Source organism: Mytilus galloprovincialis, chromosome 7 (assembly GCF_965363235.1).
Source record: "Mytilus galloprovincialis chromosome 7, xbMytGall1.hap1.1, whole genome shotgun sequence".
NCBI classification, from domain to species: Eukaryota; Metazoa; Mollusca; class Bivalvia; order Mytilida; family Mytilidae; genus Mytilus; species Mytilus galloprovincialis.
The window spans coordinates 53,058,221-53,085,703 of record NC_134844.1 but is presented as its reverse complement, the minus strand read 5'-3'; the positions used below and the strand labels follow the sequence as shown (position 1 = coordinate 53,085,703).

Below are 27,483 nucleotides of genomic sequence, written 5' to 3'. Positions count from 1 at the left end.
ATACCACAACAAATACATCATTAGGAACTTATCATAACATAAATCGTATTAAGTTTATGATTTCCACTGCGCGTCGCGATATTATTTGCTTTTGCGCTGACGCGATCAACCAATCAATACCACCTTTATCTTTTTTATTATTTCTCTATACTACATGTATAACATAGGAATACTTGCTTCGGTTTCTAACTGAAGACACCTTTGGTGTTTGAAAACAATCACTACAATGTTTGAAGCTGACGTTGGTCAATAGAATGTCATTCACGTCTTCATTCACGTCTTCTCTCTTGGAATAAACATAGCGCAAGAAAATATCCTTAGTTGGGAAAGGGCCTATCCAATATGGATCACTATCACATTTCATTTTCTGTAAGAACAAACACATGCACATTAGAAATTTATTGCGCAAATAATCATAGTTTCATATGAAATGTACTTCTGCAAAATTTTGAAAATTATAATTTGAATAAAAATTCTGATTTATTGCAACCCGAGTGCGTGTTGATCATAATGAAATCAAAGATCGGGGAAATTATGAACAATCATATATTGTTTAAAGGTAACCAGTCGAAAATATTCTTTTAGGTATATATATTGACTAATATTTTTCATCATAATATTCGTACAGGTTTGTTCACGGTATTCCTGGTAATTTCAAAACAGTCTTTTTTTCACACTGTTTTAAACGAGCTTAGAATGGTTTACACATCAATCAATAGCGATATATAAAGAAAAAAAACCTACTATACTGCTGTATGATGCAAATACATTTATGTTAAAAAACTAAACCCTATATTATATATATGTCTAAAACTATTCTAAAATAAAATCGAGGGAAAAAACAGATGACTTAAACAAAGTATTTATAGGACTATAAAATACCTTTATACGTCTATTGGTGGTTGGATCCCCTGGGTATATTTCTATAGCATATGGGCAGTCCTTTGGAATATCCATGGAAACGTTAACTACTAGCTTTTCATATCTATAACCGTAGTTACTGTTCAGTTTAATTGCATAATAACAACCATTTATATCGGGGAAATATCGGCTTCCATTTCTCTTCAGAACAAGTTGCACGGTTTCTTCTTCACTGGTTGATAGGACTTGTGTGTTGCAATTACCAGTACTTAAATGAGCTACTACAACATAACAGTAAGATATTTTAAGGTTCAGCAGTGACGCTTTGTGAAGAGCTACTACAACATAACAGTAAGATATTTTAATGTTCAGCAGTGACGCTTTGTGAAGAGCTACTACAACATAACAGTAAGATATGTTAAGGTTCAGCAGTGACGCTTTGTGAAGAGCTACTACAACATAACAGTAAGATATTTTAAGGTTCAGCAGTGACGCTTTGTGAAGAGCTACTACAACATAACAGTAAGATATTTTAAGGTTCAGCAGTGACGCTTTGTGAAGAGCTACTACAACATAACAGTAAGATATTTTAAGGTTCAGCAGTGACGCTTTGTGAAAAGTACTACAACATAACAGTAAGATATGTTAAGGTTCAGCAGTGACGCTTTGTGAAAAGCTACTACAACATAACAGTAAGATATTTTAAGGTTCAGTAGTGACGCAGGTTCAGCAGTGACGTAGGTTCAGCAGTGACGCAGGTTCAGCAGTGACGCTTTGTGAAGTTTAATGATAATTTATAAGCACACGACCATCCTTTTTGTGAATAGTATTTTTAATAAACATGGTAAACATGCGGTTAAATTGATCTACCCTGCCTTTTCTTAATGTATAAACATCAAGACCGCTGTTCCCACTTGAAAAGGGAAATGACGTTAATAAAAGTTTTTTACCTACTTACACATTGTTACGTTTTCTATGTGAATTTTAATTTCCGGGGGAGGGACTATACATATGCATTCGTTTCTCTCTTATCCGACTATTAAACATGTGTTGTCAACTTCTAAGTCATTTGGTTTCTGGTGGAGAGTTGTCTCATTGGCGGTTATATATGTTCAACAACTGAAGTTATCCAAAAGAAAGATGCGACTTGCGACTATATAAGTTAACCTTGGTCTGCTCGTGTTACCCATAGTTTGTTGAGAGTTTGAAATCCCGTTACAAATGAAAACTGTCGTTATTGGAATACATGTCTATTCTTGTCAAACTATGAAACAATTAAAATTTAAAAAAAGGGGGAAAGGTCTTGAATCTTTACCAAAATATAAGGCCACTCAAATTCAGGTGTGTACGTTGAGGTTCTGACAATATAGTATACTAGTAAAGTAATTCTTTTTTTAAACTTACATGTTTTCAATCGTTGTGTGTGTATGTGTGTTGTCCTATAACATTTACCCCTACTTCAAAATGAAATTCATGCACTGCTCCTTGTACTGTATGTATAGTATTGTTGAAGGTCGTAAGGTTGCCTATTGTTGAAGGTCGTAAGGTTGCCTATTGTTGCTTACATCCACTTTATTGAACTTCGTTGGATTATTGATGGACGTCAAGTTGGTTACCTATTCCCTATTCCCTATTCGTTACCTATTCCCTATTCCCTATTCGTTACCTATTCGTTACCTATTCCCTATTCCCTATTCGTTACCTATTCGTTACCTATTCCCTATTCCCTATTCGTTACCTATTCGTTACCTATTCCCTATTCCCTATTCGTTACCTATTCGTGACTTATTGTTTTTGCTCAGTTCTTATTATTTTTATTCTTCTTCTTCTTCCTCTTCTTCTTCCGCCACTTTAAAAATGAACTTGTCCGCAGCATTTCTCAAAAACTACTTGTCAGATTTACTTAGGATTTCATAAAATGTTAGACTAATATGTCTAGGTGAGCCATCAATCGTTCATTTGTGCATTGGGGTCTATTAATGGGTATTTGGGGGGGGGGGGGGGGGGGGCAGAAAGAAGGGAGGGGTTTACTATAGAACCCTATGGGATTTTATTTTCTAAAATTTTCAAATGAATATAACTTGAAAACTGTAAGTGATAGATACATGCAGTCTCCAGAAATGATTAAAGGACAATGAAACAAATCACATGAAATATAGGGGGTCCCTGGGGGGTCATCCCTACCCCCTTCAATTCGAGAATATGCTTTTAACTTGTAAACGGTCCAGATCCCCACCCCTAAACCATATATATTCTTGTATGGGACAATAAAACTAATCAAATGAAATTAAATAAAAGTTCCTGGGGGTCACCCCCACCCCGTTCAATTTGAGAATGAACTATTATCTTGAAAACGGTCCAGATCCCCACCCCTAAACCATATATATTCCTGAATAGGACGATAAAACAAATCAAACGAAATTAGATGGAAGTCCCCGGGGGTCATCCCCACCCCCGTTCAATTTTAGAATGTGCTATTATCTTGTAAACGGTCCAGATCCCCACCCCTAAACCATATATATTCTTGTAGGGGACAATAAAACTAATCAAATGAAATTAAATGGAAGTTCCTGGGGGTCACCCCACCCCGTTCAATTTGAGAATGTACTATTATCTAGTAAATGGTCCAGATCCTCACCCCTAAACCATATATTTTCTTGTAGGGGACAATAAAACAAATGAAATGAAATAAAAGGAAAGTCCCTAGGGGCCACCCCACCCCCTCTTGTTTGAAAACTTGTAAACGGTCAACATCCCCACCCCTAAACTATATATATTCTTGTAAGGGACAATAAAACTAATCAAATGAAATTAAATGGAAGTTCCTGGGGGTCACCCCCACCCCGTTCAATTTGAGAATGTACTATTATCTTGCAAATGGTCCAGATTCCCACCCCTAAACCATATATATTCTTGTAGGGGACAATAAAACAAATGAAATGAAATAAAAGGAAAGTCCCTAGGGGGTCAGCCCACCCCCTCTTGTTTTAAAACTTGTAAACGGTCAACATCCCCACCCCTAAACTATATATATTCTTGTAAGGGACAATAAAACTAATCAAATGAAATTAAATGGAAGTTCCTTGGGGTCACCCCCATCCCGTTCAATTTGAGAATGTACTAGTATCTTGTAAATGGTCCAGATCCCCACGCCTAAACCATATATGTTCTTGTAGGGGACAATGAAACAAATAAAATGAGATAAAAGGGAAGTCCTGAGGGGGTCATCCCACCCCCTCTTGTTTTAAAACTTGTAAACGGTCAACATCCCCACCCCTAAACCATATATATTCTTGTAGGGGACAATAAAACAAATAAAATGAAATGTAGGAAAAGTCCCTGGGGGTCACCACCACCCCCTCCTGTTTGAATACTTGTAAATGGTGGAGATCCCCACCAGTAAGCCATATATATTCTTGTATGGGACAAAAAATCAAATCAAATGAACATGGGACCATATGAATTGCGAGTTATGGGAGCTTTGTTTGGGAGACTTCGCAACAGCATCCTGTTACAATTACTTCTTGTTGTTTATACTCTTATATCTGGTAATAGTTCTAAATTTGTTGAGGTAAAATGATCTTTTTATGACCTATTTATATGTGTTTGTGCTCAACCGATCCTTTTACTTTATGTTCGGTACTCATTTGTTCCTTATTTGATTTTTATACGTTCTACCTTTTAACTGCTTTATGTCCGTATGTTTGAAGATGGATCTTGGTTCGAAGGGATGAAATCACCGTGTTAGCGCTTGCATAAAAAAAAGATGTGGTATGATTGCCAATGAGACAACAACCCACAATTGACCAAAATGACACAGAAACTATCAACTATAGGTCAATGTACGGCCTTCAACAATGAGCATAGCCCAAACCGTGTAGTCACCTATAAAAGGCCCAGATATGACAATTTCAAACAATTCAAACAACAAAACTAACGGCCGTATTTCATATACAAAAAAATAAACGGAAAACAAATATGTAACACAAAAACAAACGATAACTACTTAATTTCAGGCTCTTGTCTAGGGACAGGCACATACTAACATAATGTGGTGGGGTTAAACATGTTAGCAGGGTGTACATCGTTTCGGAGCATGCTATTACCTTGTTTAATTCGTTCCATCACTCGCTTATAATTCGCTTATAATACGTGTATCATACGTTGCACCTTTTAAAACATGATTTTCAATTGTTTTGTTGTCTCTGGTGGTAGATTTGGGTTCTTAGAGGTGATATAACTCTATAAGCGCATATGTACCCGTTCCAGCGCTCGGATAATACCCTGTTAAATATTCGTTACTTATTCGCTTTTAATACGTTTGTTGTACATTGCACCTTTTAGAAAAGGATTTTTCAATTGTGTTTATATCTCTGGTGGTAATAATGTGTTCTTATAGATGAACTATCCCTATTAGCGCGTATGTACCCGTTCCAGCGCTCGGATAATACCCTGTTACTTATTCGTTCCTTATTCGCTTTTAATGCGCGGGGTAAGTATACGTTGCACCTTGAAATAAATCGTTTTTTAATTGTGTTCATGTCTCTGGTGGTAACAATGTGTTCTTAGAGACGAAATGACCCTATCAGAGCGCATGTACCCGTTCCAGCGCTCGGTTAATACCCTGTTACATATTCGTTACCTATTCGTTACCTATTCACTTATAATACGTTTGTTGTACGTTGCACCTTTTAGAAAAGGATTTTCACTTGTGTTCATGTCTCTTGTGGTAACAATGTGTAATTAAAGATGAAATGACCCTATTAGCGTGCATGTACCCGTTCCAGCGCTCGGTTAATACCCTGTTACCTATTCGTTACCTATTCGTTACTTATTCGCTTTTAATACGTTTGTTGTACGTTGCACCTTTAAGAAACGGATTTTCAATTGTGTTCATATCTCTTGTGGTAATAATGTGTTCTTATAGATGAAATACCCCTATTAGCGCATATTACCCGTTCCAGCGCTTGGATAATACCCGGTTACTTATTCGTTTCTTATTCGCTTTTAATGCGCAGGGTATACGTTGCACCTTGAAATAAATCGTTTTTTAATTGTGTTCGTGTCTCTGGTGGTAACAATGTGTTCTTAGAGATGAAATGACCCTATTAGCACGCGTGTACCCGTTCCAGCGCTCGGTTAATACCCTGTTACCTATTCGTTACCTATTCACTTATAATACGTTTGTTGTACGTTGCACCTTTTAGAAAAGGATTTTCACTTGTGTTCATGTCTCTGGTGGTAACAATGTGTAATTAGAGATGAAATGACCCTATTAGCGTGCATGTACCCGTACCAGCGCTCGGTTAATACCCTGTTACATATTCGTTACCTATTCGTTACTTATTCGCTTTTAATACGTTTGTTGTACGTTGCACCTTTAAGAAACGAATTTCAATTGTGTTCATATCTCTTGTGGTAATAATGTGTTCTTATAGATGAAATACCTCTATTAGCGCATATTACCCGTTCCAGCGTTCGGATAATACCCGGTTACTTATTCGTTCCTTATTCGCTTTTAATGCGCAGGGTTTACGTTGCACCTTGAAATAAATCGTTTTTTAATTGTGTTCGTGTCTCTGGTGGTACCAATGTGTTCTTAGAGATGTAATGACCCTATTAGCGCGCATGTACCCGTTCCAGCGCTCGGTTAATACCCTGTTACCTATTCGTTACCTATTCGTTACCTATTCACTTATAATAAATTTGTTGTACGTTGCACCTTTTAGAAAAGGATTTTCAATTGTGATCATGTCTCTGGTGGTTACAATGTGTTCTTAGAGATAATATGACCCTATTAGCGCATATGTACCCGTTCCAGCGCTCGGTTAATACCCTGTTACCTATTCGTTACCTATTCGTTACTTATTCGCTTTAAATACGTTCGTTGTACGTTGCACCTTTTAGAAAAGGATTTTCACTTGTGTTCATGTCTCTGGTGGTAACAATGTGTAATTAGAGATAAAATGATCCTATTAGCACGCATGTACCCGTTCCAGCGCTCGGTTAATACCCTGTTACCTATTCGTTACCTATTCGTTTTCTATTCACTTATAATACATTTGTTGTACGTTGCACCTTTTAGAAAAGGATTTTCAATTGTGTTCATGTCTCTGGTGGTAACAATGTGTAATTAGAGATGAAATGACCCTATTAGCGTGCATGTACCCGTTCCAGCGCTCGGTTAATACCCTGTTACCTATTCGTTACCTATTCGTTACCTATTCACTTATAATACGTTTGTTGTACGTTGCACCTTTTAGAAAAGGATCTTCACTTGTGTTCATGTCTCTGGTGGTAACAATGTGTTCTTAGAGATGAAATGACCCTATTAGCGCATATGTACCCGTTCCAGCGCACGGTTAATACCCTGTTACCTATTCGTTACCTATTCGTTACTTATTCGCTTAAACTACGTTTGTTGTACGTTGCACCTTTTAGAAAAAGATTTTCATTTGTGTTCATGAAAGTTGTAACCACCAGAGACATGAACACAAGTGAAAATCCTTTTCTAAAAGGTGCAACGTACAACAAATGTATTATAAGCGAATAAGTAACGAATAGGTAACGAATAAGTAACAGGGTATTAACCGAGCGCTGGAACGGGTACATGTGCGCTAATAGGGTCATTTCATCTCTAAGAACACATTGTAACCACCAAAGACATGAACACAATTGAAAATCCTTTGCTAATAGGTGCAACGTACAACAAACGTATTATAAGTGAATAGGTAACGAATAGGTAACAGGGTATTAACCGAGCGCTGGAACGGGTACATGCGCGCTAATATGGTCATTTCATCTCTAAGAACACATTGTGACCACCAGAGACATGGACACAATCGAAAATCCTTTTCTAAAAGGTGCAACGTACAACAAACGTATTTAAAGAAAATAAGTAACGAATAGGTAACAGGGTATTAACCGAGCGCTGGAACGGGTACCTGCGCGCTAATAGGGTCATTTCATCTCTAAGAACACATTGTAACCACCAGAGACATGAACACAAGTGAAAATCCTTTTCTAAAAGGTGCAACGTACAACAAATTTATTATAAGTGAATAGGTAACGAATAGGTAACGAATAGGTAACAGGGTATTAACCAAGCGCTGGAACGGGTACATGCGCGCTAATAGGGTCATTACATCTCTAAGAACACATTGTTACCACCAGAGACACGAACACAATTAAACAACGATTTATTTCAAGGTGCAACGTAAAACCTGCGCATTAAAAGCGAATAAGGAACGAATAAGTAACCGGGTATTATCCGAGCGCCGGAACGGGTAATATGCGCTAAAAGGGGTATTTCATCTATAAGAACAGATTATTACCACAAGAGATATGAACACAATTGAAATTCGTTTCTTAAAGGTGCAACGTACAACAAACGTATTAAAAGCGAATAAGTAACGAATAGGTAACGTATAGGTAACAGGGTATTAACCGAGCGCTGGTACGGGTACATGCACGCTAATAGGAATTCATCTCTAATTACACATTGTTACCACCAGAGACATGAACACAAGTGAAAATCCTTTTCTAAAAGGTGCAACGTACAACAAACGTATTAAAAGCGAATAAGTAACGAATAGGTAACGAATAGGTAACAGGGTATTAACCGAGCGCTGGTACGGGTACATGCACACTAATAGGGTCATTACATCTCTAATTACACATTGTTACCACCAGAGACATGAACACAAGTGAAAATTCTTTTCTAAAAGGTGCAACGTACAACAAACGTATTATAAGTGAATAGGTAACGAATAGGTAACGAATAGGTAACAGGGTATTAACCGAGCGCTGGAACGGGTACACGCGCGCTAATAGGGTCATTTCATCTCTAAGAACACATTGTAACCATCAGAGACACGAACACAATTAAAAAACGATTTATTTCAAGGTGCAGCGTATACCCTGCGCATTAAAAGCGAATAAGTAACCGGGTATTATCCGAGCGCTGGAACGGGTAATATGCGCTAATAGGGGTATTTCATCTATAAGAACACATTATTACCACAAGAGATATTAACACAATTGAAAATCCGTTTCTTAAAGGTGCAACGTACAACAAACGTATTAAAAGCGAATAAGTAACAAATAGGTAACGAATAGGTAACAGGGTATTAACCGAGCGCTCGAACGGGTACATGCACGCTAATAGGGTCATTTCATCTCTAATTACACATTGTTACCACCAGAGACATGAACACAAGTGTAAATCCTTTTCTAAAAGGTGCAACGTACAACAAACGTATTATAAGTGAATAGGTAACGAATAGGTAACGAATAGGTAACAGGGTATTAACCGAGCGCTGGAACGGGTACATGTACGCTAATAGGGTCATTTCATCTCTAATTACACATTGTTATCACTAGAGACATGAACACAAGTGAAAATCCTTTTCTAAAAGGTGCAACGTACAACAAAAGTATTATAAGTGAATAGGTAACGAATAGGTAACGAACACAATTAAAAAACGATTTATTTCAAGGTGCAGCGTATACCCTGCGCATTAAAAGCGAATAAGTAACCGGGTATTATCCGAGCGCTGGAACGGGTAATATGCGCTAATAGGGGTATTTCATCTATAAGAACACATTATTACCACAAGAGATATTAACACAATTGAAAATCCGTTTCTTAAAGGTGCAACGTACAACAAACGTATTAAAAGCGAATAAGTAACGAATAGGTAACGAATAGGTAACAGGGTATTAACCGAGCGCTCGAACGGGTACATGCACGCTAATAGGGTCATTTCATCTCTAATTACACATTGTTACCACCAGAGACATGAACACAAGTGTAAATCCTTTTCTAAAAGGTGCAACGTACAACAAACGTATTATAAGTGAATAGGTAACGAATAGGTAACGAATAGGTAACAGGGTATTAACCGAGCGCTGGAACGGGTACATGTACGCTAATAGGGTCATTTCATCTCTAATTACACATTGTTATCACTAGAGACATGAACACAAGTGAAAATCCTTTTCTAAAAGGTGCAACGTACAACAAAAGTATTATAAGTGAATAGGTAACGAATAGGTAACGAATAGGTAACAAGGTATTAACCGAGCGCTGGAACGGGTACACGCGCGCTAATAGGGTCATTTCATCTCTAAGAACACATTGTTACCACCAGAGACACGAACACAATTAAAAAACGATTTATTTCAAGGTGCAACGTACACCCTGCGCGTTAAAAGCGAATAAGGAACGAATAAGTAATCGTGTATTATCCGAGCGCTGGAACGGGTAATATGCGCTAATAGGGGTATTTCATCTATAAGAACACATTATTACCACAAGAGATATGAACACAATTGAAAATCCGTTTCTTAAAGGTGCAACGTACAACAAACGTATTAAAAGCGAATAAGTAACGAATAGGTAACGAATAGGTAACAGGGTATTAACCGAGCGCTGGAACGGGTACATGCACGCTAAATAATAGGGTTATTCATCTCTAATTACACATTGTTACCACCAGAGACATGAACACAAGTGAAAATCCTTTTCTAAAAGGTGCAACGTACAACAAACGTATTATAAATGAATATGTAACGAATAGGTCACGAATAGGTAACAGGGTATTAACCGAGCGCTGGAACGGGTACATATGCGCTTATAGAGTTATATCACCTCTAAGAACCCAAATCTACCACCAGAGACAACAAAACAATTGAAAATCATGTTTTAAAAGGTGCAACGTATGATACACGTATTATAAGCGAATTATAAGCGAGTGATGGAACGAATTAAACAAGGTAATAGCATGCTCCGAAACGATGTACGCCCTGCTAACATGTTTAACCCCACCACATTATGTTAGTATGTGCCTGTCCCTAGACAAGAGCCTGAAATTAAGTAGTTATCGTTTGTTTTTGTGTTACATATTTGTTTTCCGTTTATTTTTTTGTATATGAAATACGGCCGTTAGTTTTGTTGTTTGAATTTTTTGAAATTGTCATATCTTGGCCTTTTATAGGTGACTACACGGTTTGGGCTATGCTCATTGTTGAAGGCCGTACATTGACCTATAGTTGATAGTTTCTGTGTCATTTTGGTCTATTGTGGGTTGTTGTCTCATTGGCAATCATACCACATCTTTTTTTTATGCAAGCGCTAACACGGTGATTTCATCCATTCGAACCAAGATCCATCTTCAAACATACGGACATAAAGCAGTTAAAAGGTAGAACGTATAAAAATCAAATAAGGAACAAATGAGTATCAAACATAAAGTAAAAGGATCGGTTGAGCACAAACACATATAAATAGGTCATAAAAAGATCATTTTACCTCAACAAATTTAGAACTATTACCAGATATAAGAGTATAAACAACAAGAAGTAATTGTAACAGGATGCTGTTACGAAGTCTCCCAAACAAAGCTCCCATAACTCGCAATTCATATGGTCCCATGTTCATTTGATTTGATTTTTTGTCCCATACAAGCATATATATGGCTTACTGGTGGGGATCTCCACCATTTACAAGTATTCAAACAGAAGGGGGTGGTGGTGACCCCCAGGGACTTTTCCTACATTTCATTTTATTTGTTTTATTGTCCACCTACAAGAATATATATGGTTTAGGGGTGGGGATGTTGACCGTTTACAAGTTTTAAAACAAGAGGGGGTGGGATGACCCCCTCAGGACTTCCCTTTTATCTCATTTTATTTGTTTTATTGTCCCCTACAAGAACATATATGGTTTAGGGGTGCGGATCTGGACTATTTACAAGATAATAGTACATTTTCAAATTGAACGGGGTGGGGGTGACCCCAAGGAACTTCCATTTAATTTCATTTGATTAGTTTTATTGTCCCTTACAAGAATATATATAGTTTAGGGGTGGGGATGTTGACCGTTTACAAGTTTTCAAACAAGAGGGGGTGGGCTGACCCCCTAGGGACTTTCCTTTTATTTCTTTTCATTTGTTTTATTGTCCCCTACAAGAATATATATGGTTTAGGGGTGGGAATCTGGACCATTTACAAGATAATAGTACATTCTCAAATTGAACGGGGTGGGGGTGACCCCCAGGAACTTCCATTTAATTTCATTTGATTAGTTTTATTGTCCCTTACAAGAATATATATAGTTTAGGGGTGGGGATGTTGACCGTTTATAAGTTTTCAAACAAGAGGGGGTGGTGTGGCCCCCTAGGGACTTTCCTTTTATTTCATTTCATTTGTTTTATTGTCCCCTACAAGAAAATATATGGTTTAGGGGTGGGGATCTGGACCATTTACTAGATAGTAGTACATTCTCAAATTGAACGGGGTGGTGGTGACCCCCAGGAACTTCCATTTAATTTCATTTGATTAGTTTTATTGTCCCCTACAAGAATATATATGGTTTAGGGGTGGGGATCTGGACCGTTTACAAGATAATAGCACATTCTAAAATTGAACGGGGGTGGGGATGACCCCCGGAGACTTCCATCTAATTTTGTTTGATTTGTTTTATCGTCCTATTCAAGAATATATATGGTTTAGGGGTGGGGATCTGGACCGTTTTCAAGATAATAGTACATTCTCAAATTGAACGGGGTGGGGTGACCCCCAGGAACTTTTATTTAATTTCATTTGATTAGTTTTATTGTCCCATACAAGAATATATATGGTTTAGGGGTGGGGATCTGGACCGTTTACAAGTTAAAAGCATATTCTCGAATTGAAGGAGGTAGGGATGACCCCCCCCCAGGGACTCCCCTATATTTCATGTGATTTGTTTTATTGTCCTTTGATCATTTCTGGAGACTGCATGTATCTATCACTTACAGTTTTCAAGTTATATTCATTTGAAAATTTTAGAAAATAAAATCCCATAGGGTTCTATAGTAAACCCCTCCCTTCTTTCTGCCCCCAAAATACCCCTTAAAAGACCCCAATGCACAAATGAACGATTGATGGCTCACCTAGACATATTAGTCTAACATTTTATGAAACCCTAAGTAAATCTGACAAGTAGTTTTGGAGAAATGCTGCGGACAAGTTCATTTTTAAATTGGCGGAAGAAGAAGAGGAAGAAGAAGAAGAAGAAGAAGAAGAAGAAGAAGAAGAAGAAGAAGAAGAAGAAGAAGAAGAAGAAGAAGAAGAAGAAGAACTGAGCAAAAACAATAAGTCACGAATAGGTAACTAATAGGGAATAGGGAATAGGTAACGAATAGGTAACGAATAGGGAATAGGGAATAGGTAACGAATAGGTAACGAATAGGGAATAGGGAATAGGTAACGAATAGGGAATAGGGAATAGGTAACGAATAGGTAACGAATAGGGAATAGGGAATAGGTAACGAATAGGGAATAGGGAATAGGTAACCAACTTGACGTCCATGGATTATTGTCTCATTGACAATCAAATCCATCATCTTATTTTTATAAGGACTATCTTTGAAAGACTCAACGAGGTTAAAAAACAATAAAACGACATCTTTATCGTAGTTAAAAGCTTCAATATGAGTTTAAACCGGCATCTTGTGAAGTTTCAATGATCTTGGTTTAATCAATTTGGGGGTGTGGGGGGACAAGAAAAACTGTTACCGTCTATATCTAAATATACAATCTAATTAAAAATAAAAACCTATCTTTCATCGCTCCTGTTTTCTGATATGTCGCGTGGGACATATCAGAAAACGGGAGCGATGAGAGATCAGTTTTTAATTAGATTGCTAAATATATAAAGTATGGTGAAACCAATGCTGACGTCGCGTACGGTGTTGGTGTTAGTTTTGGTAACGTTATTTAGACGTTATTTTTCATGCATTGTATAAATAACGTCGTACTTTTTTTTTATTTCATGCAGCTGAATCATACAGCATAATTTATATGAGCGGTTTGCTTGACTTGCTTTGTATAGACCCGAAATGCAAAAGTGGCACACATTTTTTAAGTACAGTTAAATTAAAACGGAAAAATAATATTCATTTACATTAGTATCCCCTTGGAGCAAAGATATTTTCTCTTTCTTTTGATTGAAATAGGATATTTTAAAAACAAGTTAAAACCACTGTCTAATCTGCTGCTTTTTCTTTTAGTTTAAACATATTTATTTATAGTGGATTGGGTAACAAGTTATTACAACTTATATTAATCCGTTTCAACTTTGAGGGTGCGAGTGCTTCCTTGTAGCATTAGCCTGCTCTTTCCGAAATCTAAAAGGGTGGATTTTATGTGCAAGAGATATTGCTCTCTCTTAATAAAACACGGGTCAGTCATTTATCGCCCCCTGCCGACGGACTATCATTGTTTCACAAGACCATCATACCCGTAAATGGTGTCAAGGGCTTATTCTTTTATCCGCTTTTGATAATTTCCGAAGAAAAATGTTATTAGTTGAATCGTTTGTTTCATCGCCTGTATTAAATGTTAAAAGAATCAACAGTTGAAAGCAAATTCAAAATTAACCACAAATAAGATTAATTTAATCAAATTTTCAAATTTCATAAACAAAAAGAAATTTAATCTCAACTATGAACAAAAAACAGATGGGCGTAGATAATTTTAGCGCAAAACTACTAGGAGACATTTTATCGCAGACGTTAGAGCCAATTTTAGCGCAGGATTAATCCGTTCAGCTGTATTTTCGATAGCCCATTTTAACGAAAACTTTCTTAGTTGAATAATACGAAAACCACGAGCATTAATTTATGCTGGTTTAATATTAAAGTTGTATGTATATATATGTTCACTTTGGTTCATCATGGAAATAAAAGTAATTATATAATATAGTTGTCACTCAGCTATTTACGTTTTTCTTGATACTATCATCAACTTGCAAACAACAACATATATAAAAATACAATGTATAGGCGAATGTGCTCCACAATCTAGACAAGATAAAGAGAAAAATCAGCAACTTTATCAACAGTATTGTACTGATTGTGCTTGGGTTTTCTCTTTTAGATCTCGCGCATGGGTCTTTGTTTTTTAATAAAAAGTGCGCAAACAAAATAAATATTGAAACAAACATATAAAGAAAAATGCAAGGATGAACTTAAGGATGTTTCATTTATCCTTGTATAATCCCATCGAAATTGATAAAGAAGCATGCCAGCATTTTTTATCCTTGCATGTTCCTATGTCCCTAGAAACACACTATCCATTCTTTCTGATTTGCAAATGTGCAATATAAATGTATCCTTTTTCTATTATAATCGTTCGTTCTAAGACACCAGGTCCCATGTACTGAATAGAGAATCTTCAAACTAGTCCCCCAAACTGCCTCAAATAATAGATAAAAGGGGAGGGAGAGGGTTTCAGAAACATTAAACCTGTTAAGAAAGTTTTGAATAAGCATTTAATGACATATTTGTCACTGGACGTCAGATAAACAATGAATCAATACACAAAAAAATGCGCCAATTTGGGTTACACAATGTTTCAAACAATCTCATTATTATAATTTTGTTATATCAAATTGACAATTTGTTATTTCTAATTGATAATTTGTTATATCAAATTGATAATCTGTTATATCGAATTGATAATTTGTTATAACAAATTGATAATCTGTTATATTAAACTGATAATTTGTTATATCAAATTCATAATCTGTTATATCAAATTCATAATTCGTTATATCGAATTGGAAAAAGTTAATTAGCATGGCACGTATAGGCTTCCGCAATTTTCGACGTTAGGCACTACATTTCAAGTTTGACAGAACGTAACGTCAAAACAAGTAAAAAAGCTTGGTGTGACATTATGACTAGACAAAAGTAGTCGCTGACTGTGTCGTTAATACTTCCGACATGTGATCGAAAATGGGTTCAAAAAAATCCCTGAACAGTAGATTTTAATGTTATATAGTATTTTTTGTGCTATTATAATTTCAAATTTTCCCCCCTCCAAAACTGTATAATATGAATTATCATACTTGTAACAAAAATGTAAAAAACGGCGTATTGTGACATTTTGACTAGACAAAAACAAAGAGATCGCGTTTAATTTTTTTTCAATATTTTCTCTTAAAACTTCGACACAATTTTTTTTCATACACTTAAAAAAAAAGTTTTCACGTTTGAATAAAATTTTATATCGTAGAAAAGAATGCAACTGCCTATTACTTTTCATAAGACACTTAACAAATACACTAAAACGTCAGAAAACGGCGAATGTGACATTTCAACGGATTTAATAAAATGAACAATTTAGGACATAATTTAAACAATACTTACTAATTGAAGACATAGAAAGTTGTATATTTATTGTATAATTTTGACACAGGAAGGGTGGATATGTAAATTGTGGTTTGGATCTGCAGCATTCGTTCGAATTTTGAAGAGCTCCAAAAAATATGCGAGATTTGGGTTTTGTGACAGAAATACAAATTTCAAAAAATCATTAATTCTGCCACGATCTTTTGAAATGTTGTAACACAACTTTTTATAATTTGTTTCCTTATTATATACAGAATAAAAATATATATTATTTTCGGAATAATCTATTTGAATTACCTTTAAAAATCACTCTTAACTTCACCCCTATCCATATTTTTTTTTCAATTTTCGGCTTGACCACAAAACAAAGTGAACTTTTCGTCCTGGTCAGACGCGTCCAGTTAACGATGACGTCATAAATAAAACATACACCATTAACACTAAAGACTACTCTTGTTAGCAGTACAACTTTTTTTTAATAAGTTTAAAAAATGACAAGAATAACTTCAAAGCAACGCTGCTCATATGTCGCGGTGTTACTTGTCTACACGCTCAAAATCAGTGTTATTAGGGATCATTTGAGTAACAAAATGAATAAAAGTATTGATTTTAAGGCATATTCCATTTCTACTTTTAATTACGCACATTTTGATATATTCATTTATATAGTTATCAATTCCGAAACTTCTAACAAACGCAATAAAGGCGAACTAGAAAGCAAAACCCGTATTATCACCAACACCGTACGCGACGTCTGCTATATATATATTTTAAGGGAATTTTTGTACTTGTAGCATGAAAACAAGTTTGGTGACATCATTTTTATACGACCACAAAAATGTTTGCAGTCGTATATTGGTATCACGTTGTCAACGTCGTCGTCGTCGTCAGCGTCGTCCGAAGACGGATGGTTTCCGGATAATAACTTTAGTATAAGTAAATAGAAATCAATAAAATTATAACACAATGTTTATAACCACAAAAGGAAGCTTGAGATTGATTTTTGGGGTTATGGTCCCTAAGGTATAGGAATTAGGGGCTCAAAGGGGCTCAAAGGGGCCCAAAACAAGCATTTATCTAGTGTCAGGACAATAAGTTGTGTATTATAAGTATTTCAATTGTTCTGAAATTGTACCACAATGTTTAATACCATAAGTAGAAGGTTGGGATATATATTTTAAGGGTTATGGGGCAAACAGTCGAGATATAAAGGGCAAAAAAGGGACCAAAAACAAGCATTTTTGTAGTTTCAAGACAATAAATTGGAGTTATCTTTCTTTGTCCAGAATGGTTGTTGAATCACCTTAAACCAATGCTTTATGAAATCTTCTTTGAAAATTGGAGTTATCTTTCTTTGTTCAGAATAGTAGTTGAATCAACTTAAATCAATGCTATATACAATATACAATGCAATATTCACTTTACTACCAACTGATAAATTAAAGCATCTTTACTATTCAGTGATTACAAGCACTTTGATTACCATTCTAGGGTTATGCCCCTTTACAAGTGGAAAAATTGAAGATTTTTTTACTTTCTGTTCTCTTAACTTAAGTTTGCCTTAACTAAATTTAATGAAATGTGTATATATTACAGGGAATTTGTAAAATCAGGGATTTTGTAAAATCACTGGACTAATCAGTGATTGTGTAAAATCACTAAAACTGAGTTTCAGTGGTTTTGTAAAATCCCTAAAATTGTTAGGGATTTTACAAAATCACTGAAAATAGAGCTAGGGATTTTACAAAATCACTGAAAATAGAGCTAGGGATTTTGTAAAATCCCTGATTACAATAAAGTATTACATGCTATTAGAAATGTGTTTTTCTTAATATAAAAACAGACCAAATGAATTATCACTAATGATTTGGAAATATATTTGTTTAATAAACACTTTGAGCTAGAACTAGTGTATAATGATAATGATTAAAAGGCATAAAAACGAATATTTAGACCACTCTGAATTTGCTTATTTTTGCATGACAAGTTTGGGTGACATCCCTACCACTATAAGTTAAATGTTTTATGTGAATTTTCTTAACTATGCTTTACATGTCTTCAAGACATACATAATATTTTTAAAGCATCTTCATCTGATGAATACCGTTTTTAACATTTTTTTCAGATCTCCACATTGGAGAACTTCATACCTTCATTTATCAACAAAACATTTACTTTATTTGGATTAAAAGAGTCGGGAAAGTTTAGAAACTAATTCAAAGTTATACCACTTTGTGATAGAATACATGTGTCTGATATATGACCAAAGTAGGTAAAACTTTGTTTATTTTTGCTTGGTTAGAACCTATTCATATACATGCAAGTACAAAACAAAGTAGAATTACCAATATGTTCTGTTGTCTTTTTTTTATTATTATTTTGTGAATATAAATGTTATTTTGTAGGCAGCAAATTAATAATACAACACTTATTAGTTTTTTATATATCAATTTTCATGCAGCAATAAGATGCTCTTGCTCTGATATGCATGTGATATTTGCCACTGGATCACATACCTTTACCCACTCAATGTCTTATACCTTACATATGTGTTTTCTTCTCTAATGACAGCAATCAACCTAATGTTCCGTTTTATATTTGATTTTAAAAAAAATTATATAATTGGTTTTATTTTCTACAGTAATTATACAGAAAAACTATAATAAACAGTAACTTTCATTCAAACAAGCTTGTTTTGTCTTCTTTCTGTGGTTCATTTACAAAATATTCCTAAATGTTTATCATATTTTCCCTGGTTCCATATGTTGCCCTTTAATTTTACCTCACTTTTACCTCAATTATTTGAAGTAAGTGTTGTGTGTATGTTTGTTCTTGATTTCAAAACATTTGTGCTTGAGCCATTGTTCTACAGTATGTCATTTGTTTTGTGCATGAAAACCGCTCACTTAATATTAAAATAAAGACTAGATTAACCTCAAACTTTTTCACAGAAATTCTTAATAAAAATGAATGAATGTATTTTACAAATTCCCTAAATTTAATCAGTGAATCTGTAAAAAAGATTTTAATTCTTTCAGAGATTTTGTAAAATCACTAGTCAAAATCAGGGATTTTATAAAATCACTAATCAGTTCAGTGATTTCACAAATTCCCTGTAACATATATAATGCTTATTACCTCTAAACTCTGTTTAAGTTCAATTTTTGGCAGCTTCACTTTTACAGTTCTTGAATTATGTCCCTATATAACGTTATATGCTTAGGGGGGGGGGGGGCATAATCTGTGTCCCTTTGGACACATTCCCCATTTATTTTTTTAGAATTTACTATTGATTAATATTAATTTTAACCATGACTGTATGACATTTTATATTTAATATTTTATGATGTATTTAAATGAGCAGTTATTGTTGCAAACTCCATTAGCAATTTGAATTGAGATCATTTATGGAATAAGGGAAAGGGGGAGGCGAAAAAAAAGGGGGGGGGCAATTATTCTCATTTCAGATTTCAGAAATTAAAAAGAAAATTTCTTCAAATATATTTTTTTTGAGAGGATAAATATTCAACAGCAAGGTGAACAAAATATTTTAAGTTCATTAGACAACATTCATTCTGTGTCAGAAACCTATGCTGTGTCAACTATTTAACCACAATCCAAATTCAGAGCTGTATCCAGTTTGAATGTTGTGTGTCCATACTTGTCCCAACCGTTCAGGGTTCGACCTCTGCGGTCGTATAAAGCTGAGCCCTGTGCAGCATCTGGTTTCTTTCTTTTCTTAAAACATATTATTATAAAACCTATCTTCTCACAATTTATTTAAAATGATATCGCATAGATTTCTTTTTATGCACACAAATGTGTTTCTTCATGGACAATCTAACCAAATTAAGGCAATTTTCAACGACTTATAGCTTGGAAAATATCAAGGTTGCCCACACTTTTTATTATATTTTTGGAAAAAGCATAGAAAATCTTAATTTATGCAAAAGATAAGAAAATTCTATCTTAAGAAATATTTAACTATGATCTACCTTAAGTGGAAACTGTCAAGAGGGCTTACACAGGATATATGTTAGTTTCATCTTCAATTTACAATGAACAATATCTAAAATAAAGACAACAAGAATGTGTCCATAGTACACGAATGGCCCACTCGAACTATTTTCTATGTTCAGTAAACCGTGAAATTTGGGTCAAAACTCCAATTTGGCATTTAAATTAGAAAGATCATATCAAAGGGAATATGTGTACTAAGTTTTCAAGTTGATTAGACTTCAAATTCACAAAAAATCTTTAACCTGAAGCGACCAAAAACCATAAATCTGAATTCAGAAGCGACCAAAAACCATAAACCTGAACTCAAAGGTGACCAAAAACTTTAACCTGAAGGGAAACAGTATCATTTTCTATATTCCGTTGACCGTGAAATTGCATGGAGCCAAAACTCTAATATGGTAATAACATTAAAAAGATCGTATCATATGGAGCATGTGTACTAAGTTTCAAGTTGAATGAACTTCAACTTTATCAAAAACTACCTTGACCAAAAACTTGAACCTGAAGAGGGACAGATGGACAAACGGACGCACAGACCGAAAAACATAATGCCTCTAAGTGTGGAATAAAATATTAAATAAATAGTAAACAGACTTTGAATTACATGAATACTTGTCTGATAGATTGTTTTGCCATTCAACCCATTTCATTGTGGTATACGGATATATTAAGACATATCTATAAATATACATACATGTAGGTTTACCTTTTAATTTGATTGTGGTGTACTCTTGTATTAAGACAAAGATCATGAGCAAATAAATCTGAAAGCAGAATTTAAAAAATCTATTTTATTATACAACATATACAAATAGTATGAACCTATATAGAAAAGAACAAACGTGTTGTTTCAACAATGAGCAATTTACAAGTTCGATATATTTAAAACGTTGTAATCAGGCTACAATTATACAATTTTGTATATTTTTTTAAACTGAGACTGAATTCAGTGATTGTTGCTTTTTGTTGTATACAGGATCTATGATTATGCAATGTGTGTTTTGCTTTTATTCATTGCTGACTTCTTAGCCATTCAAGTATTTTCATCGTCCCCCTTTTTTATAATCAGCTTGTTTCTTTTGCCATTCTGGTCCTACACAGTTATTTGAGTCATGATATGGTTGAAATTTTATTTCTTATGCAAGTAAATATAGTCTACAATGATATAAAAACTGTACATATGGTTTTATGAACAACTTTATTACTTTTTGGAATGTGTAAAATGTATAGCCACTATTTAAAGCAAATGTTCGATAATATATTCTCAAATATTCAATTTCCAGTGACATTAATAAGGCAGCAACCATTTGATTTTCTGGGGGGGCTATGGATTTTTTTTTCTGGACAAACTTTTTTTTCGCCTTCGGCGAAAGACAATCTATTTTTGGCGACAAGTCGAAAACAATTATTTTCTTTCAATTTTAGCATTACATATAGTGGCAGCTGAGGGTGAAACAAACATTTTTTTTTCTCAGGGTCAAAAACAAATTATTTTTTTCTCCAAAAACTGGAAACAAACTTTTTTTTCCAAAAAAATCCATAGCCCCTTCCCCCCAGAAAATCAAATGGTTACTGCCTAAGCTTTGAAGTCTATACATTTAAAGCTTGTCATTGCCTGTTAGAGAAACATACACAGGGCAAGTTCACCTGAAGTCCTTTCAACAGAGGTGGATCATTGGGTGGGGGGGGGGGGCTGGAGGTTGTACCCCATTTTGGTTTGACAAGCAATGCATTTGATGTCCCTCTCTCGTCCTTCATCGCGTCTGTATACACTTTATGGCAAGAGAGTGGATTTAATTCCGCTAAGCCGCCCTCCCTCCTTTGGAGTAGCTTCATGTTGTTTAATGCATAGACTTCTTACAAGTGAGCTCCTACTGTTGCTTTGTTGATCCCTGCACTTTCAAAATCTATGGGTCTGCATTTTAATAATAGCTATGGTTAGGCCACACCAATTTGATTCCTTGTTCGACGGACCCGCCCGCACCTTTTTTTTCAAAATAGAATATTTTTATTTTTTTTTATATTCCCGCTTCCCGCATCCGGAAATGTAATCATGTCCATTTCCTGCACCGTTTTTTTGTAAATATTATAAAAAGATATCAACATTTGGTTTTAAAATCACAGTCTAACCTGTATATAACGATTTTAAACATAAAAGCACCCCACCACACTGTGTAAATATCTGTGAGAATATTTGTTTTAGCATGAAACCTATTTATCAAAAGTGAGAGTGCTCCGATGTAAATTTATAACACCAGGAATACCTGTAAAGAACAAAAAATTGGTTTCTTTCCCCCTTACTTATATTCCCTATCAAAAAATGTTCGTTGTTAGAATAAAGTACAAAGAACTTCTGAAGGATTTGCCTTCAACTGCAATTATATTGTATGCTGGCGAAACAAACTATCCATAGCCGCTGCATGTTTATGCACCTGTCCTGATTGATTCAGGGGCCTGTCGTTCAGCAGTTATCATTTGTTGATGTGGTTCATTCAATCATTGGTATTTTCCGGTTCGGATATATAAATTAGATCGTTGGTTTTCCTGTTCGAATTGTGTACGCTAATAATTTTGGGGTCCTTTTTAGCTTGCTGTTTGGTCTGTATCAAAGCCCTGTGTAAAAGGCCGTACTTTGACCCGTGTTTGTTATTATCAGGTTGAGAACAACCCTCCCTCAGACAAGGGGTCATTTTACTGATGTAGAAAAGAAAATAGAAATACCAAGGATTTGTATAGTTCTTCTATACAAAACCTTTGAAAACTTAGAATTTTGTACTCAAAAAGAGGAAAGTTACATCATATGTTAAACAACTTTTTCTAAAAGAGGGGTCCACTTATTTTGAATAATATTAAACTGTTAAAGTAAATGTGTTAACATGGTTAAAGTCCAGGAATATTACAAAAATTCTTGGACATGTTTTGACCATTTAATACCAGATAGATATATAGTTCTTTGAGAAAATATGAGCCCTTTTGTTCAAACAAATATATTATATTTTATATTGTTCCCTCATAAAACATGTAAAAGGGATATTTATAACATTAAGAGGTTGCCCCAAAACTGATTATGACTTGGATTGAGAATTGTCTCATTGTCAGTTACACATACATAGACCAGATTTAATTATTTCTTGGTGAACAGGGAAAAAATACTTCAGAAATTAAAGAAATGTCAAAGTTCAAGTGATAAATCAAGTTTTAATATTGTCAAAACCTACTATTTTATGTTTACAAAAAAAAATTATAATCGCTCGCCTTTACTTTTCAAGCTTCGCCTCAAAATTTTTCAAATTATAAATTTTTTTATTAAAATTTTCAAATCGCTCGCTCGCCCCAAATTTTGGAGTCCAAAAATCCGTAGAACAAGAAATAAAATTGGTGTGGCCTTACTTTTAATTTGATTTTTTTTTTTTTTTTTTTTTTTTTTTTTTTTTTGCCAAATATGATATGGCCGTTAAAAGTCATGGCATTGTACCAAATTGTACTCGGATCTACCTAGGACTAAGTATATTAGTCCCAGGATCTATTCAGGACAACATGGACAAGAGCAAAAGAACAACTATATATTATCGCTATTTTGAGCATTTTTCCTTTGATCTTTTTTGTGATAATTTTTCATATCATGCTTCTCGCTTCAGATGGGAAATTATCGCTAGAAACTAAGGAGGCACATGGTGTTGCTAATAAAATTGACATGAAATTGACAACGTCGTCATAGCCGGGTAAATAGACAATAACTGTTTAGTGTCTTTAAATATCAGCTGTATTTGTACGAGGCTAGGAAAAAACGTGTATGGGAGCTTTTAGCGAGCTAAGTACAACTGTTTCGAGCCGACTACAAATACAGCTGATATTTAAAGACACTAAACAGTTATTGTCTTTATCCTGCAATTAATTATGTATATTGTTTGTGTTTTGAAAGACACAAAAACTATCATATTTAGCATTTATTTTCGATTTGTAATCCCTTGAGGCCCGCGTAGTAATATCAAAATCACTCATTACGCTGAAGACGGGTTCGCAAAAAAAGAATCTAGAATGGTCAACAATAATACATCGCTAAGGGGGAATAATTATCTATTTTAGCATAACAAATAATTTCAACAGTAAAAACAAATAACAAAACATTGTCAAATTTGAAACAGAAGTGTACGAGTTGTCCTACGCTTCAGACTTGACATTCACTAAACACGCATGCTGAAATTGACATGGTTGATTTTGTAACACAATGATACACATTCAAGTTTTGAAATCGACAATTGTCATCGTCATTGGAATGCAACTGGAATACACATTCTGAGGTCACGTAGGTTCAAACAATACTCAGTCCGGCAGTGGATGGAGCTTTTAAGCGATATCTGTATAGTATACAGATACAGCTGTATAGTATACAGATACAGCTGTATAGTATACAGATACAGCATAGCGATATCTGTAGGGCTGTATCTGTATAGTAGAACACCCAATTGCAGGATAAAATAGCGATAAACAGATTATCATTGGTCATCTCAACGATAATCTATAAATACAATTTAAGTCACGTGTCGGTTCTGCATGCAGTATACATGATATACATGTAATAGTTGACGGGGATGACAGAGGCGGATTTAGGGGGGGGGGGGGGGGGCAGGGGCCCGGCCCCCCCCTTTTTGGGAAAAAATTTGGTTGCTTATATAGGGAATCACTGAAGCGTGACTGGAGCGGGCCCCCTCTTAGGTCAGTCAGTGGGCCCCCACTTATGAAAATTTCTGGATCCGCCACTGGATGAAGGGATAAGAAATTTTTACTACCACTTTAAATGAAAATATGTTAAATAGGAGCAGAACGATTCCCTATGGACGTGTATTCATACACCCCGAGGCGGAATTTAATAAAGGGGGCCAGGCCGGGGGTCCACCCGCCCCCCTTTCTGGGAAGAATTTGGTTGGATATGTAGGGAATCACTGAAGCATTACCGGAGCGGGCCACCCTCTTTAATACATTGTAGGCAGTCAGTGGGCCCCACCTTAATATGAAAATTTCTGGATCCGCCACTGTACACCCCTTACATCCGAACGACAAGCGTTTTACTGCCGCCGGGTGGGAGACGGGCAGGGATGTCCATGTATATTGTTATACCCAACAATTTTGCCCAAGACAACACTCAAACATTCAACATTTAAACATGAACGAGAGTTTGGATGGGGTTAAATGATTAAAGAATAATGCCCTTAAAAAATGAGATTAGAGAATATAACGGGCAAAAAAAATGAAGATTAGAGAAAAAAGGGGTTAATTTTTTGAAGATTAGAGAAAAAAGGGGTTAATTTTTTGAAGATTAGAGAAAAAAGGGGTTAATTTTTTGAAGATTAGAGAAAAAAGGGGTTAATTTTTTGAAGATCACAGAAAAGAGGGGTGAAAATTAAATGTTTACAGAATAACGGAACCCCCCCCCCCCCCCCCCCCCATCCAGACCCTCATGAACAACGACACAACAAACGAAATCTCTGGTTTGAAAACAAGCTGCACTAGCGTGAAAATGTTGATAAATTGTCAGTACGGGATGGGTGCAATGACTAATCGGTGTAAAACATTACAAATTACTACATTGTACTATTATAATAATAATTATTCTATTTTTGTGCAGAACAACACGACCGTAAATCAATCAATCAATAATACATAATTACATAATGTATACACATCATATATATAATTTTCTGCTACAAAAAAATGTTATTATATATATTATATACTTACTATTAATAAACTATCCATGTGTTTTTAACACACTGCTGCTAGAAAATTGTGTGTAGCAATACTGACCTATTTATACGAAATACAACAAATATTAGTCAATCTAAAAATAAATGTTAATATACAAGTAGTAGCTTTTTAAAAAGCTTGTTTGATCTGGATGAATCAAATTCTAGGACTGTAATAATTTATAGAAAAAAAGCTGGGTTTAGAACCTCATGATGTGTATTTTATTTATATATATGCGCAGGTCATACAATGAAAACGATAAAGAAGAGAAATTACTCTTGATAACTAAAGTGTTGAGTCTGGAAGAGGTCAACCAAAAGTATAAGGTATATATATTATAGCACGACTAAAAGAGTACAACAACACAAAACAAAACAGTGAAATCATGAACAGATATAAAATATTTCGGAAAACTAATATTTATACTCATTCAGTAAGATGTCAAATAATTCTTCTCTTGACATGTTATATATTTACTATATAGTACTAAGTCGAACTGTTTTTTAGTGTTTTTTTAATCATAAAATGAGTCCCTACCACCACTTTTTTTTCCTGTAACGAAGGCTTTAGTACACAAGACTCAATCTTACAGTTTTGAGAATTTATTCTTCCTCCCAAACATCAAAAAACAAGTTGCTTTAAAAAAAAAAAGCAATACGTGAACCCAAAACTTCTGACGGGTCGGCCATCCGATTTTTGTGTGTTTGTTTTTGAATTGAAATAATTGACTGAATAGAATATTGGTGATGTTAAAACACCTTTATTAAAAGTAAGTTATTGTGTGCAAGTTCCAGCACATGTCAGTTGAAAGCAGTGTTGGATAGTTTGAAAAGAAAAATGTATAATATACAGCTACTATTTGAATATACATGTTAAGGCTCGACTGTTTTATTTATAACTTCGGAGTGTTCATCATTTATTCCTAACTTGCAAATCCCAGTTTCTACAAACCGTATGTCTAATGCAAATTGCACAAACCAAACGTAATATAAATTTAAATATTCAGTTTGCATAATAATCTGAATGCATTTATTTTAAAATTTAAATGGTTTTTTGGTCTAATAAAACATCTCTTTTCCTGACTTGACTTAAACATATATGCACATTCTAATTATGTAAAATTATTGTATTAGAAATAAATTCAGTCTCTGTTCAAAATTAATCCATTGCAATGAATATACAGAATATCAAATAATAAACGTTCTGAAATGATCAGTTTATTCTGGGACATTATAAATAAATTAACCGTATTCACAAGTTTATTGTCACAATGCACAACAGCACGCTGTATTAAATATTACACACACAACGTGTGTCTCAAAGCATGAATTATATAATTGTGCTATTATATTATACTTGGTATTAAATACACATTCACATTATTAAAAACACATAATATGTTTTGTCAAAAGGCAAAAAGATTCTAACATTTAAACGATTTTTAAACTGCAGCCTATAAAAAAGAAGATGTGGTATGATTGCCAATGAGACAACTATCCACAAAAGACCAAAATGACACAGACATTAACAACTATAGGTCACCGTACGGCCTTCAACAATGAGCAAAGCCCATACCGCAGTCAGCTATAAAAGGCCCCGATAAGACACTGTAAAACAATTCAAACGAGAAAACAAATATGTAACACATAAACAAACGACAACCACTGAATTACTAGTC

General features: G+C 34.8%; 1 long non-coding RNA gene across 1 annotated transcript; it reads right to left on the bottom strand.

Moving 5' to 3' along the window:
- Positions 1-234: 234 nt before the first annotated feature.
- On the bottom strand, positions 235-25,889 carry LOC143083266 (uncharacterized). The gene is made up of 4 exons (XR_012980607.1): positions 25,800-25,889; positions 20,755-20,824; positions 883-1,142; positions 235-367 (listed from the first exon to the last, which is right to left on the bottom strand). It is a non-coding gene; the product is annotated as an uncharacterized LOC143083266 (long non-coding RNA).
- Positions 25,890-27,483: the final 1,594 nt, after the last annotated feature.